At 40.6% G+C, this 16,449-nt stretch overlaps 1 long non-coding RNA gene across 3 annotated transcripts; it reads left to right on the top strand.

Moving 5' to 3' along the window:
* The first annotated feature begins 386 nt into the window (after positions 1–386).
* On the top strand, positions 387–15,773 carry LOC139073114 (uncharacterized). 3 transcript variants are annotated; one of them, XR_011521899.1, is made up of 4 exons: positions 387–1,179; positions 2,985–5,962; positions 7,016–9,275; positions 11,784–15,773. It is a non-coding gene; the product is annotated as an uncharacterized lncRNA (long non-coding RNA). The 3 variants fall into 3 exon arrangements; XR_011521898.1 differs by having other exon boundaries at positions 387–5,962; positions 9,149–9,275; XR_011521897.1 differs by having other exon boundaries at positions 387–5,962.
* Positions 15,774–16,449: the final 676 nt, after the last annotated feature.

The raw sequence follows: 16,449 nt of genomic DNA, 5'->3' as shown, positions 1-16,449 counted from the left end.
ATTTACAGTTTGCATTAATCTGTTTCAGCCATTAGTGTGTAAATCAAAATATTTTTACTTTCACAAATAGTTAATCTCATTTAAAAATCCTTTCAAAGAAAACAACCCTTCAGAAATGCCTCAATCAAAAATGATGATTATTAGGGCGGCTGGTCTAATCAGCTGTTTAAAATGTCTAGAATGAACCTTTTTTTCTGAGTTTTCAGCATATTTAAAATTTGGAAGAACCAATATATTCAATTTGGACAAAATGGACAAATAAAATTGTAAAATAAATGAGGAATTTAATTAAATAAAGATGCACAAACGATACATTTGTACAGGATACGATGCATCACACATTTCTTCTATAACAAATTTCTTGTATGATTTGTTTGTGTTTAGAGAAATCTGGGCACTTGTCTCGGTGTGTCTGAAGTGTTCACTTTGGGTGAGAGCTGTTAAATGGCCAATTGAATGCTCTGTCAAGCAGAACCTTGGTGTGACCCTATGACACACACACACACACGCACGCACGCACGCACACACTTGAACCGCATTGGCAAAGTCTTGCACAATCCTTTGCATGACCATCAATAGTTTGTGTATAATTAGCCCTGGCACCTCTCAGCTACTTAGAGAGAGTGATTGTTTTAGAAAATGGCCCCTGGGGTCCTGTTGACTGATTGGCCTGATGTGGTTTGGGGGAATAAGGGTAGAGGGCGGGGGACTGAGGGTCTGCAGCTGAAGGAGCAAGTCTGTTGCTGGCCCAGAGTTGTACGCTGCATTCCTCCTAAGCTGTTCTGGACTCTTGTCTGACAGTCGCTCTGATAATATCCCAGTCTGATAGAGCCGAGTCTGAGTTCTGTTCTGAATCACTCAGCTGGTGCAGCTAAAGGAGAAGTGGGGAGGTGGAGGGAGCTGAAAACACTGGCATGCAGAACAGAGCGACACACTAACAGCAGGAGCTCAATTAATGGCTGCAGTGTTTATGTGGAGATATGCAAAGTGTAAATAGAGTTTGTGTGGTCTGGTGGTAAACTCTCTGTTGGTGGGATGAGGTGTGAGAGTGTTTGTGTGTGTTTGTACTCACTCTCTTGCTGTTTATGAAGGGCAGCATCAATGCCCAGCCTGACCTCACCGGAACATTATACAGCAGTCATACCTGTGTCAGAACATCTCAAAGAAGCAAGCTGACAGGTAAACCGACTTCACTGTAAAACCTAAATCTTTGTTTCAACCTAAAACAATCGTTTCAATTTACAACTTTGTTTTCCAAAGATCGGCATTGATTTGGTTAATTTAGTGATGAGGGTTAAGCCCCTTTGGGTGTTTTGAACTTTCAAAATCGATGAATTAAAACAATTCGTTGTGTAAACCTTTAGTGTCAGTTGAGTTAATTTGCATCATTTAATTACCCAAGCAGCTTAGGATAACTGGTCTGTTTAAACCTAATTACAATAGTATGGTCATTTGCATGACATTTATAAAATGTGTTAATGAAAAATAAAGTCAATTAAAAGTTAATTTGACGTAATTACAGGGACCTGTAGAACCACAGTTCAAAAACATTCTTTAGGGACGAAGTCAACAAATGTTGTTTGGTTGACAATATCTGAATTATCAGTTTTTATGTGAAAGTACCTCAAATCCAACAATTAAATTAAAAGGAGGCAGTTCCTTCTACCCGCCTGCCTACATGACCTCTGAAGTCAAATTAACACATAACTAAATGAGACACTGACTGTCAAACTTAAGTTTTAACAAGTCTAGATATTACTGGTACAACTTATTTAAAATAAGTTCGATATTACTGGTACAACTTATTTAAAATAAGTAAGTTGGGTTTTTGTAAATTGACATATTGTTTCCTCACATATCGAGTGCTGCTGAAGCTTTAACTCACTTAAATTCAACGTTTTCAACATTTACTATGAAATTAAGACATTTTAACCTATTGTTTTAATAATTTCTTATGATACTTTCTCCATTTTTTTAAATGACATAAAACTATGCTGAATGAAAAATAAACCGAAACTTGGAGACGCATATACTGCTGACTTAATGATTAATTTTTTTCTATCATTTGCATACATATTTAAGTATTTTGTGTGTAAACTGTGAGGTCTCGTATGACTTTTATCCAGACATAGCAATTAAGGCCAGTTCTTTTCCAAAAGGGCTCTTTGTTCAAACAAATTTTATTTATTAAACTCTAAAAGTGATGTTATGCTATGAAGTTATGTCTTAATTAACTTTGTGAAGTATGCTTGTGTTTCTGTTGGTTTTCACGACTTGTGTTCAAGCTTCACATCTTTGTTATGGTTTAGATCCTGCAACCTTTATCAAAGTTTTAAAACTTGTTTTGACTCAAGTGAAACTAGAATAAAATAAAAGAAAAATTCAGCGAGATACATAATTTGCCATTGTCGTCGTCGCCGTCGTCTTCCTCCGCTTATCCAGGTCCGGGTCGCGGGGGCAGCATCCCAACTAAGCAGCTCCAGACCATCCTCTCCCCGGCCACCTCCACCAGCTCCTCCGGCAGGACCCCAAGGCATTCCCGGACCAGATTGGAGATGTAACCTCTCCAACGTGTCCTGGGTCGACCCGGGGGCCTCCTGCCGGCAGGACATGCTCGAAACACCTCCCCATGGAGGCGTCCAGGAGGCATCCTGACCAGATGCCCAAACCACATAATTTGCATAAAACAAAAAGTATAAAACTTGTTTTAATTACTAAAAATTACAAAAATAAGTTATATTTTATTCATTGTATTATTGGAGAGTTTTCAGTTCTGTAACCAATTTATATTCATTGTATTTATAGATTCAAGCATTCATATGAAGTTCTTGTTTCAAGGTGACTCAGTCGACTTTATAATCAAATAAGAAGCAGAAATTTTTGCGTTTAATTTATTAAAATCCAGCAGCACAATGGAAGCTAAATTGGAGGAGTTTAGTCTTTTGTCCCTTCAGCTGTCCTGAACTTTTCTTTTTCCCGCTCAGACTGGTTGCACTCTCCCTGGCGACGACCGACCCTTCACCTCCTGCTGACCCATCACCTGCAGACACCCCCTAGTCTGCCTTTGAAGTTGCTGTTTACTCTAACGTACAGTAGGGGTTAATCACACACCTTGAGACCAACCTGGAATTCCATACAATGGATCTGCTGGCTTTTGTTGTTTGAGGGCTAAGAGAAGGATTAGAGATTAAAAGGCAGGCGGTGTTTGAGGTAAACAGCAGAGGACAATATTTTACCTGTTTAGTCAGCGGATGTGGATGTCAGACTTTTTGTGTGATACTTAGCTTTGTCGAAGGTGATGCAGACTGACAAGCTGCAGGTCGGATGTTTGTTTTCTTAGTTTTTAAAGTGGGATCAAGGTGAAAAGTCTCCTTCTACACATCATGGTGTTTAAAAACTTTTATTTTGTCAATATGACGACCAACTTTCATGAAAAATGAAAAAAATTTGCTAAACTGTTGAAAGTTCAATATGTAAGAATGAAGTAAGAATCCTGTGGTCAAACTTGGGTACTGTAGCCCAAGTGTGTCATTCCCGTTCTGTGGCTGTTGCCAGTTACGGATCAGCACCAGAAGATTCTAGATGATGAATGAAGAACCGTCATACACAGTACGTTGATGAGTAGATAAACACATTGTAACATCTGATATTAGCCCTTTTGGGTATTTTACGGTAGTCAGCACTTACTAGACTTATTACGGCAGTAGCTCAGGAGCTGGAGCAGATTATCCAGTAATCGGAGGATTGAAGGTTTAATCCCGGCTCCCAGCAGAGAATGCTGCTTGGGTGAGACACTTAACCCACCTTATCTGCCGGTGGTTGTCAGAGGGACTGGTGGTGCCTGTGCTCGGCAGCCTCGCCTCTGTTCCTCGCCCAGGGTTGCAGTGGCCACCATGTAGCTCATCATCAGCAGGGTGTGTGTGTGTGGGTGAATGACTGAATGTGTTGTAAAGTGCCTTGGGGGGCTATAGAACCCTAGAAATTGCTATACAAATACTTTTACGCTTACCATTACGGCAGCATGCCTCCAGAATAGGGAGCCTAAGTTATGCCAATCTTATTCTGGACTATTTGTTCCCTACTGCCAGAAAAATGAATGAGGCTCTATGGATTGATAAAGTCTTTTCTGATCCTGTTTGATATGTGCCATGGATTTGACATATGATGTTGTGAATTGTAAAGACACGTTCAACGCCATGAAAACTTTCATTTTTGACAGGCAGCAAAAGGTTTTGTGTGAAAAGACGTGGTGGACTACAACTGCTCGTCTCACAAAATTTACATCATCAAACCAGACAAGAAGAAGAAAAAATGGATGCGGGTTTGGTGAGCTTTGCATCATTCTTCCAGGACGAAAGAATGATTATTAAACATGAAGAATAAATCTGGTTACGTGGGAAGTGGCAGCTACGCTGGGGGAGAAGAGATTCTGCAGTGAGTATGCGACGTCTGAGTTGTAGTCTTTTTAATTACCAATTTTTACAAGCAAATGCATCTCAACTTATTTGAAGGACATAGTCAAAACAACTTGAATATTTATCATTTAAACTGAAGTAGGCCTACAACATGTGTGTGATTCAGGGTGTAAGGCAGGGGTCCACAATCCGCAATGAATCAGATTCCAACCAATCTGCCAACTAATGTTCCAATCTCCATCCAAGAGTTTAGCAGAAAACACAAAAACAAAACACCATTTATCTTCTTAATCTGACATATTGGTTAAAAAGCAAAAAAAAAAAAAAAAAATCCATTCAATCTTTCAGCAAACGGCAGCATCCCAGTGCTGAAAGGCGAGCTTCAACACCAAATTTCCCCTGATGGTTGAACGCTTTAAAGGAAAGACATGTTAATTGTAACAAGACGCTCCCTGAAGAACACGGTTATTCACATGCTAACTGTAGCTGAAGAACATGAGTTATAGCATGGCAAACTCTCATAAAAACCACAATTAGTTTTGGTGACAGCAGAAAGCAAAGCGTGGATATCAGGTGACGTGAAATCATCTGCAGCAGACAAATATTTAAGAGTTTGTCCCTAAAGAGAGACTGATTAAATAAGATTTATTATCTCTGTAATCAGGGGCTTTTTTCACTGAAAACCACCTGGAACCTGCTACTCCTGTGAAAAATAATACCTAGTCTAAAGGAGCAAAGACAGAACTATTTGTTATTATTTTGTACTTTAAAGCTAACTGAACATTAACTCAAAGAAAGTCCGTAATAAAAAGGGAAATTTAGCACAACATGAATGTGTTTCCTGAGTGTTTTTCATACTTTTATGGTTTTAAAATTGACATTGTTAAGCTATTAAAGACATTTTGTGAGATAATAACCAAACATTATTAATTAGTTTTTTTTCAATGATAGATCCATAGGACTAATAATAGCCGGTTAAATGTTTTTAAATGCAAGTATAAATGCTACAAATATGCTTTTGAAGACAAATGTATTGTTTTCTCACTTCTGAAAAACCATGACTTCTAGTTTTAGGTGAAGAACTGAATATTTGAAGAAAAAAAAGTTGTACTTCTCCCCAAACTTTGGTTTTGGTAATTTTTCTGTAATTTGAGTAAAATGTCTTCGGAAGGAGTGGATAACTATCAAGGCAATAAACTGAATAACAAGATAATAAATGTTGATTTAGTGCAAAATAAATTTTTAAAGACATACTATGCAACTTCATCATATTTTCTAACCATTTTCTTGTGCTGGCAGTTTGCATGTTCACCCTGCATGCGGGGGTCACTCCGGGTTCTCCAACTTCCTCCCACAGACCAAAAACATGACTGTTAGGTTAACTGGTCTCTCTAAATTGTCCTTACGTGTGAGTTTGTGTGTGCTTGGTTGTTTGTCCTGTGTGTCTCTGTGTTGCCCTGCGATGGGCTGGCGATCTGTCCAGGGTGTACCCCACCTGCATGCCCGGAGACAGCTGGAGATATGCACCAGGCTGCGAGGATAAGAAGGTAAAGAAAACTGATGAATGGCTGGATTTTCTTGTGCCAATATGCACTAAAGATCCTTTACAGGGTTAACGAATTGTCTCTTCAACCCCTCCGCCATCTGTGGCCAAAATATTGCATTTGCAACTTCAGAGTAGCGGACTGGTCTCTTTTGGACTTAAGGTAGTTTTCGAGGTAACTCGGCCCGGTGCAGCTCGGCCTGACCAGTTTCCAAGGGCAGGGTTTGGTATTTTCCCTCTACTTCCTCCAATATTTTAGTCCGTGCTCCGTCGAGGTACCTATCAAGGCAGAGTCGGGCTGGCACCGTGATTCTGGCCGCTGATTGGCTAGGGGGCAGAGTCGCTGGTTGCGCTGGAGTTTCTTGCCTTCTACTTCACTGCCTGCACCCATTTCCTGGTTCAGATTCTGACAAAAAGCCATAAAACTGAGCTAAATGTCCAGCAACAGCACAATTTTTCAGCAGAGTTGTGTTTCTGTAGAGCATACGGGTTAGCGTACGCTGTTAACTGATCACCTCATGCTATTTTGAGTAAAAAATGGATGCACCCCTCTGCCCCGCAAGTCAAGCAGTTGTCCCTGCTTCTTCCCCCCGCACCTATGAGGGGCGTAACCATTTTCTGTCATGGACCTGGCATGGGAACCATGCTGTACAGAGCTGTTTAATGCTGAGTAGTGCCCTTCAAAAGCCATCTTTAGTAAAGTGGAGCTGACATGCTGGCGCTGCAGTCTGCTCCCAGCATGTTTTCTGCATGTTTTGGACTGTGAACTGTGCTGATTTGTTTGATTTAGTGATAAATCCCTCTTGTAGACACTAATGAAGGCTGATGAGACGTTTCAGCTGTTAAATTAAGGTGATAAAAACACTGGGTCAATAACGCACTCTGGGGTGCTAAAAGCAAGCCAAAACTGCATGGTTTCCCTTTAAACTCTCCTCTGGACAACATGCCAACACTGTTCACAGAAATGTTTCTGCAATGTAAGCTAATATAAAAGCTGTGTGCTACTGATGTTCCTCCTAGTGAGAGCAATAGTTGCATCGTTGTCCTCTTCCATCAGGATCTTCAAGGAGGAGCTGCAGAATTAGTGCCTGCACAGTAACCTCTACTAGCTCCACTGGTGGGATCCCAAGGCCTTCCCTGGGTCGTCCTGTGGGTCTCCTGCCAGGAGGAAATGCATGAAACACTTCCCCCAGGAGACAACCAGTAGGCATCCTGACCAAATTCCACCTCAGCTGTCTCATCTTGACCAGGAGAAGCAGCGTCTCTGCTCCAACAAACTGTGAAAAACAATCCTACTGCAAAAATGCACTGTTCAGGTAGTTTAATTCAAAACGACTTGAGAACTGAATCACTTTATAAGTTCTCTGCATATCCAAATATCCTCCGTGATCCCCACATAGAGAGAAACGGGACATTCAGTAAAATTTGGTCAACCTTTCACTGCAACACAAATACAGAATGCTTTTGTCATGGGTGACAGAGTCATGCACATAAGGAAACTATGTACTTTAGTCACTTCATCACCAGAGCTTTTAAAAATTTGAGGGTGAATCATGTTATGACAATATTTACTCTGGACCACAGCCTCTCACATATTGTGCAATGAAACAGGAAATTCATGGGAAGAGAGGAGGGAGTGTAGCTGCACACTTTTTAAAGTCTGTTGATAAATCGTTCACGCTGACCAAAACAACTGGTGAGCAACCGATGAGGAGCACTGACACGGCTCCTCCACACCTGTTGTCATTTTCTGCTTTTATTTTAGATTCTGGGATTTGCCAGCACCGTTTTAAATAAAACTTACTCGTAAAGGGATTCTATTTGTAACTTACTTACTTTTGATTATGAGAAACAAATGGCGGAAACTGAACCACAGACAATGTTAGTTGCTGCTTTTTACAAGTTGTCTAACGCAAGCAGGTGATGAAGGAAGCACCAGGAAGCTGATTTGCTTGACAGCATGAACAATGAATTTTTATATATATGCACCATGGCGCGATTCAAAAGTCTCTTAATTGTTTTCTTATCCATTCAGAATTAGTTCTTTTGCCGTGGGTGTGCAGCCATGTGCAGAGGGACTCATCAGGAGGCGTATCAGAGCTCATTCAACCCAAAATCTATGGATTGGTTTAAATGGACATGATCTGTGCGGACACACAAACATGCAAGTGTTAAAATATGTTGTTGATTTGGTGTTGATATTTATGATTTCATGTTCTAGGAAATATTTAAAGCTGCATTTTTTTAGCTTGTTTAAAAATCAACACCAAGAGCAGCATAAAGACAGAAATGGAGCTACCGGTTACAGAAGGGATTGCTCATAAGGAGTCAGTAGGGATTATTCCTAACCTGTAACAGACTTAGTTGCTCTTTAAACGATGTCTTCATCGTTCCCACCCTCTCGCTGGAATTTGATGACAAACTTAGTTTAGCCAGAGCAGCTTCTGCTTCTTTTGGCTTTAAAAGTCCCATTTGTCATCACATACTGCTGAAATTCATCTCTGCATTTTACCCATTCCCGGGGGTGGGTCAAATGCAGCTGTGGCTGCGCTCTGGAACAAAGGCAAGAGTCAAGTGGATGTCTAGATCTAAGCGATTTTTTAATTTGACATAACTTTTTCACCTCTTTTTTTCCATTGCGTTGCATTGCCTCCAGTTGGGTTTGAAAAGTGAGGAGCCCAACCAATATGGCTACGACGCTGTTACGTTCTCCAGCCCCCAATGAGGAGTCTAAGTATTCATGTCAATGGGAAACTCTGCCTGGCCTGCTATACTGAAGCCAATGCTGAAGTGACAAAAACTGGTGCAAAAGCCCATATTAGGTTTAATGGGTCGAGTTTATCATCATGACAACTCTGAGAGAGATGTTTTACGTTGTAACTGATCCGTTTAGATGAATTAAATAATTAAAGCTTGAAATTATGAATAATTAGGGTTGTGTCCTATTGATTGACAGGTAGCAGATGAGCTGTCAGTGCTAGCACTAGCAGCTTGCCCCCCTGAGGTAAGGCCTCAACCTCTACCTCACAGAGGGTCGCAGTTGCTCCACCTCAACTTTCTGGCTAAAAGCGCTCGCCAACCTCTGTTAGCTTCTGTTAGCTCAGTGTTCATCGGCACAGAGTTTGATGGCGGTCAATCATCTGTCCCCACCCTCACAGCCCCGCTTTCAGCTCCATTTTTATATTTTCAGGAGTGACGGAATGTGTGAAGTGGACAAGATGGTGGTGGTGGGAACCACCCACTGGGCTTCAGTACTGCTCTTCAGAAACCTACAGGTGACGGCGCGGAGGGTTCGTCCACTACGCATACAATCGATGGTGTGTATGCACAAACCTCTGGACAGATCTTACTAAAACTTTTTTAAAAAGTCAATAAGTGTGAACCTTTTGAAGTCAGTTTGATTAAAGATGGCCACCACAGCTAAATAACAACTCAAACATAACATATCTTACAGGTATTGGACTAAAACTTCTCGTGGTAGAAGCTAAGAATTTACCTTCTTTTTTCACTAACATGTCAAAGAAGATTTTGCTAAACTGTGCATAAATATATAATAGTTGCATTAACCTTGAAAAAATGCATATCATCCACATACTTTGAAAAACCAGTAGCATTACTTAACTCATCTAGATGCATCTCCTGTCTCTAATACTAAGTTTAATGGTTTTTTAGTCAGTTTTGTACATTTTGCACTGGCCTTTGTTGTGGGGCTGGGAGGGGACCATGTTGTTAATCTCTTGCCTTGTGTTTTGTTGATTTGTTGATGCATGCTGTGTAAAAATGTTCATTCAAATAAAATCATAGTCATAGATATAATAACTTAAAAAAATTAAACTACATTTAATATCTTCACCATTCTTCAGAAATATTGTCTAGACTTTATTTGCTTTTCAACCTGTAACACCTTCTCTTCACCGTTATTGTGACTAGATTATGTCATCAACCCAGAATGCATTGCACATGCAAATGATGGCTGTTTGAAGGATTTTCAAATAATTCCAAACATTTCCGACGTGCACCTTGTTGGCGTTGGTTGCTGCTGCCGCCTTGCAAGAAGAAGGTCTCTGGTTTAAATGTGCAGGTGCTTTGGTGAGAGAGTTGTCCCTGTAAACTGGGTGGGATTTCACAGCAGCACCGCCTTCATGTTGACATAAATTTGGTCATTAAAGGGAAGATCTAAATGAGGCACTCAGGTTTAAATATAGTTTCAGGGGGAGATAAAAACTAGCGAAACCTTAGTTATCTGCACTTCAAAGCAGTCAAATTGTCAATACTTCCACATGGCATTTCAAGTTGTGCCAGTTCTTTCATCTCTGTTCATGGTCCTTGAGGGGGGGTGGGGATGAAGCACTTAAATGGAGTCAGGAAGTTATTGGTACTGGTTGGGATGTGGGAGGACAAGCAGAAGGCTGCACAATATATAGAAACAAGCATCTTAAATCAGACATTTAGGCAGACCTCGTTTCTGTATCTTATGATTTAATGGCCTTTTTGTCAGATAATTCTTTCCTCTCCGCTTCAAATGAATGCCTCGAGCCAGGAAGAAATCCTGCAGTACTTCAGTGTTGCTAGAAGGAAAAAAAATCTGACAATACATAAACTTTAGGCAGCTTTTCTCACAGTCACCACTTCAGCTTTCAGCTGACACAACAAATCCTTCACATTTCCAGCCAAGGAGTTTCCTCCAAACCATTTCAGGGACAAAAGAAACTACAACAAAAAAAAAAAACAATAATAAAAAGTGCTGATGCAGCATGAAGGATAGTGTTTTCATAAGCCTTTGGTGCTGCTGCCACACAGGCCTGTCCGTTTTCTTTCCGTGGGATGAGGAGTTATCTTGGGGACCCATTGTGTGTCTGCTGGAGCTTTGACTGGGTCTAGAAGTGTTGGGGACACCTCTGCTGTGCATCAGTGCTACAGTATCAGATCCCAGAGGAAGGTAGTGGCTCCAGGGGGCCTGTCCTCCCCTCCGTTCCATCCTGGGCAGCTTCAGGGAAAGCAGACATGGAGACAGTAGGATGGGGAGGTGGAAGAAGGGGGGCAGCTTGGAAGCAAATGAGCTGAGGAGGTGCGGGGCTGGCTCTTGCCCTCTCGCTGACAGGATCTGGTCAATGTCCTGCCGCCGGGGGTCGCGGCCCAGCTTACGCACACAAACTTATCTTCAGTGCATCTGCTGGGCCGCCTGCGCAGTCAGGCTGTCTCCATAGTGGGCCACGAACATTTTCCTGCTGGGGGGGGGGGGGGGGGGAGAAGAGCGAGGTGGGAGGATTGAGGGAGGAGGGGGGTGGGTGGGGGGGGGGACAAAGGGGTGAGAGAGATTCATGAAGCATGGAGGAGGGGTGGGGTGGGGGGTGGGGTGTATGGGGGGGGGGGGCTAAATGTAAAACTGCCCCTTTAGAAGCCTGCCAAGTCACTGAGCTGCATGGAAAACACGAGCTGCCTCCAGGGTAACAGGACCACTTTTGAATTTCTACATACAAAAATAGCTCTGATGTCTGGCTGCGACCTCTCTGTTCTGCGTCCATCACTTTTAAATTCCCACACTGCCAAAAAATTAAAAAAATCATTTTAATCTTAATAAGAGTCGAGAAAAACCTAATTTAAATTTAAAAAATAAACAAATAATGGAGAGCGGAGAGTATTTTTCATTCCTTCTCTTCTCCCGGATGGAAGTGACCTCTTTGTGACCAGTCGTGTAGATCTCAACTGAGGTTCCCTCGGTGAGCCATTTCATCATTTAAACTGTGCAAGTTCCAATTCTCATGACCTAATGCATTGTAGAATGCCTAAAATGTGCTGCTTGTGTTTTCTCTTCTCTCCCTCAGTCCCTTTTCTCATCCACAGCAACAGTGGGGATTGCAGGACGTCGAAGAGCCTGGTAGTCCTGGTGCTGAGGCGTGACATGCCACACATATCCCCAAGAAGACCGGAAATATCATACCAGTGTTACATAAGATGCATCCCGACCATGTAGAATTGTTACAACTTCTTGCACCTGCAAAGAAAACCTAGTTTATCAAAGTTTTGACTTTTTGAACTTTCTTGCTTTTTTTTCTTAGGGGCTCGTCCGGGATGTTGATGTTGGTCTTGATATTGATTAAGTACTTGTTTTTGTAGGTATATTTGCTCATCAGGGAGCTGTTAAATTGTGATTTTGTTTGTCCAAGATGTTAACACTTTATTGTTGTTTGTTACATTTTGCTTTTTGTTGAACGTAGTATCTGTAAAAGATCAAATATATTCATACTTTTAAGTTTAGTAGTATTCAGGTACTTAAAAAGTAACTAAACCCCAAAATAACTTTTTTTTGCTAATTATCTCATTCACTGCCAGCCGTTTGCTGATCGTTAAAGGCCTTTGCTGCCAGCGTTTCTCGCTGTTTTTACTGTTTTTTTAAGAGTGACAGAACGTTGCGCGCTAGGATGATGTTGACGCCAAAACAACCAAAACGAAGAGAAGACTCACCTCTTATATCAGGAAGAATCCGCGTTTTTCGAGCGTTATCCGTTCTTTCATAATCCGATGTCGAATTGTGATCGGAAAACTCTTTTCCGGTTCGCACCTCACTTTTTTTTTACAGGAGCGGCCCAAAACGATCTCCTAACACATGGATTTTCTGCTTCCTGATCATGTGACGTGTGACGTAGGGGGATGAAGATTGGCTTTAGAGCTGAGATGTTTGTTCTCTCAGCGCGGGGGCTCGTTCCGATGCCCAAACAGTAAATAAAATGCAAATGACGACTTTAGTCATCATTGACAGTAAACGGTTGAATCTAAATGCAATCTTTCTGTTTCTGTGCATTTTTTTACATGTTTGTCTAAACTTGATTAAATCTAGAATCTAGGTCTAAAAATGTCTTAGTGCTGCCCCCTGTGGCAGAACAGCGGCTACTGCATCTTAAACTTGTGATTGACTGGGGCTGGTACAATTTCACATCATCGGTACAGTCTCCTCCCACTCCCCCTCCCTCCCAGGATGGAAATTCCCCACACTTGGCCATGCCAATCTGTACCTCCTGGCAACGCCCACTTTCATGGCATTTTTCAAATCTTGACTAGGGGTGGAGTTACATTTTCTGATGGTGTGCAGTCCCTCTTTAAAAATTAGGAAATGATTTACACAAAATCTCAAGGCTAGAGAAAGAGTGAATGCAAATACATAATTTAAAGACATTTTTATCTTTATCGTTTTGGTTTGTGTCTTATGATCATTAATATTTTGATGTATTTTTGTGAAGCACTTTTTTTAGTGAAAGGTGCTATGTAAATAAACTTTACCTAAATACTATATGCATACAACAAGGACAAAATCCAACAGACTATTTGTGAATCCTTTAAAAAATAGTATACTTTTTCGCATTTTAGAAAATTGGCATGCCAGAAAGGAAAAAAAATTCTATTTTCTCTTTAATTTTTATTGAGATTAAGCAGCTTATTTCAGAATTCATTAAGTCTACAAATTTTTGATGACGAGGCATTAACACTGTATATTTAATTATGATTCTGTGCTTTCTGATGTTTATGCAATAAAAAATAACTTTTTTCCACAAAGTGCCCCACAACCAATGTTTACCTGTAATGTTCATAGGCAAAAAAAAAAAAAAAAAAAAAAAAAAAAATCCAGCGATTATTGGTTTACAAAAACAAAGAATTTCTAAATTCATATTTTAACAACACCTAAATATACAGATTTTAACTAATTTAGAAGTTTTATAAAACAATTATTTCACCACCATATGAATACAATTTCTAATTCTCTCATTTACAGGGCAAAAATACAATTTTTTTGCATATTTACACCTTTTAAAACTGTGATTTCATTAACCGCCTGGGAAATGTTCAACTCACTATCAAACTTTAGCAGCTCTGCAGCAAAAACATTTATAAAACAAGTGAGGAAATATAAAAGTTGCTTCTTGTCTTATAAATTCATCTTTAGACCTTTTAAATGATAAAGTTTCACAATTTTCTGTTAAAAAAAGAGCATAAGTCATCTACATTTTGACCCTGAAATCCTAAAGCTGCCGTAGATCCTTGGAGGCCCATGTTGCAACGGACCCGACCATGTGACAGCTCCTACACACTCAGCTCCGCTCATCTGCTCCTCATTGGGTGATCGGTTAAAGCGGGACCTTTAGCACAAGTTAAAACCCTCCAATGGGTGTTTACGAGTCAAGCTTAGGTCGTGTGACCTCAAACATGCAACTGTTAGAAAGTGAGAGAGGGTCAGCAGAGCGAGAGATTCATTATGGTGTGTTTAGAAGCTTCTTTTGTTGAGAATGCCTGTGTTTTTGTGCGTTTTATGTATACAAATCACCTTATAACACATGTGACACAAGTGTGACACAACTGGTTACAAACTCACATAAAACTGGTGAATTTATGAAAATTTTTTACTTTTTCTGTTTAGTGATGGCGTTTTCTGGGAAATAAAAACAGAGGAGAATAGATGACCTCCTTAGTGCACATTCTGTTCTGCTTTGGCTGTGATTCCCAAGGTTGACAGTCTAGTGTGTGTGTGTGTGTGTGTGTGTGTGTGTGTGTGTGTTGCCGTGCCTGGCACTGTGTCTCCTCTGGCTCACATGCCGTTGACCCTGCCATGTACTCTCCTCCTACTATGGGCGAGGCTTGGCGGTGCAGCACGTAGCAACACTGTGCTAACACTGATATGTGCACACGCAGAAAGGCGTGTGCACTGGAGCCAAAAGACACAAACACACACGCCCACACACACACAACAGCAGAACAAGGGTTGAGATGCATTTTAAAGTTCAGAATCAACTCGTTTTCCCTGCACAAAACCTTAATTGCACTCTTTCATCAGGCTTCGTGTTGTTTATGCATGAGACAATAGCTTTAGAGCTGCCAGACAAAACATCATAATAGGCTCAATAATAATGAGGTGTAAAGAAGTCAGCATAGGTCACATTTCTTCTCTTCTTCGTTATTAATTGCTTCAATGACGGGAAGAATTCAAATAAAAGTCATTCCTCTCCTTTGTCTCGCTCCTCCATTAGCATCACCAGACACTCTCTAGCACCGATCTTATAAGTGAGACGAATATTCCCAAGTGAAATGAACTGCAAGGTATGTGCAGCTACATTCCTGAGAGCGTTTTGCTCTGATTTAAAGCCTCGGATCTTAGCTGGTTTTGAAAACCTACGTTTTCCTATGTGAAAAAGGCCACGCCATCTCCAGTTCCAGCGCCTGATTGTATCTAGCCACCACTTTGTCTCTCACCCACTCAATTCCAAATGAATATAAATGAGTGTTTTCATTGTGAGGCAGAACCAAAAACAGCAAAGTATGTTAGCAATAACACTGGCTAATACTTTTAAAAAGAGCTAAGTCTTGTAAAGGAAAACAAAAGTAGGAAATTCTTGGGGGAAAAAAATGTTTTTCATGTCTACATTTGGCTTTTGGTGCAGACTGCAGAAAACATAGAGGACAAGAGGGACAATGAGGACGAGCATTAGCTGTAAAACGAGACTCCAGGTCAGTAATTAATGTCGACAATCCTGCAGCATTTGACACTTTTTGCTTTCAATTTTGTTTTTCCTTTTCAGCTGTTGAATTACTCACAACATCCTGCAAAAAAAAAAACATGCACAAGAGAAAGACGGCAGCATTCCTTGACCACAAACTTTACAAAGTGACTAATAGGAGGGAGTGCAGTATGGCAAGCCAAATGAGCATTTATTCTGATATCAGGATATCAGCCAGAATTGTCATGAACATGTAAGCCATTTCTGTCCACTAGTTAACTAGTTAGACATGTTTGTGTCAACTAGTTAAATATCGAGGGTGAAAATGTGCCCAATAGTTAACTAGTGACAGCAGAAATGCGCACTAGTTAACTAGTGAACACATTTAGGCTTCAGTAGTTAACTAGTTGACACAAAAACTGCTCACTAGTTAACTAGTAAAAGCAGAAATGCATAGCAGTCAGCTACTTGAAGGTATTTGTCTCACTAGTTAACTAGTGAGGGTCAAAATGTGCACACTAGTTAACTTGTGGTAGAGATAAATGCGCACTAGTTAACTAGTGAACATATTTTGGCTTCACTAGTTAACTAGTTGACACATAAATGGCTCACTAGTTAACTAGTAAAGACCAAAATGCATACCAGTCAGCTAGTTGAAGGTTTTTGTGTCTCACTAGTTAACTAGTGATGGCCAAAATGTGCACACTAGTTAACTTGTGGTAGACATAAATGTGCACTAGTTAACTAGTGAACACATTTTGGCTTCACTAGTTAACTAGTTGTCACATAAATGGCTCACTAGTTAACTAGTAAAGGCCAAAGTGCATACCAGTCAGCTAGTTGAAGGTTTTTTGTGTCTCACTAGTTAACTATTGATGGCCAAAATGTGCACACTAGTTAACTAGTGAAGGCTTAACTCCTAACTAGTTAACTAGTTGGAGTAGGTCAGTGCCACTAGTTAACTAGTGAACCATTAATGGCTCACTAGCTAGCTAGTTGATGGCAG

Source organism: Nothobranchius furzeri, chromosome 11 (assembly GCF_043380555.1).
Source record: "Nothobranchius furzeri strain GRZ-AD chromosome 11, NfurGRZ-RIMD1, whole genome shotgun sequence".
In the NCBI taxonomy this organism is placed as follows: Eukaryota; Metazoa; Chordata; class Actinopteri; order Cyprinodontiformes; family Nothobranchiidae; genus Nothobranchius; species Nothobranchius furzeri.
The sequence above is the reverse complement of the archived record's forward strand: the minus strand, read 5'-3'. Positions and strand labels throughout refer to the sequence as shown.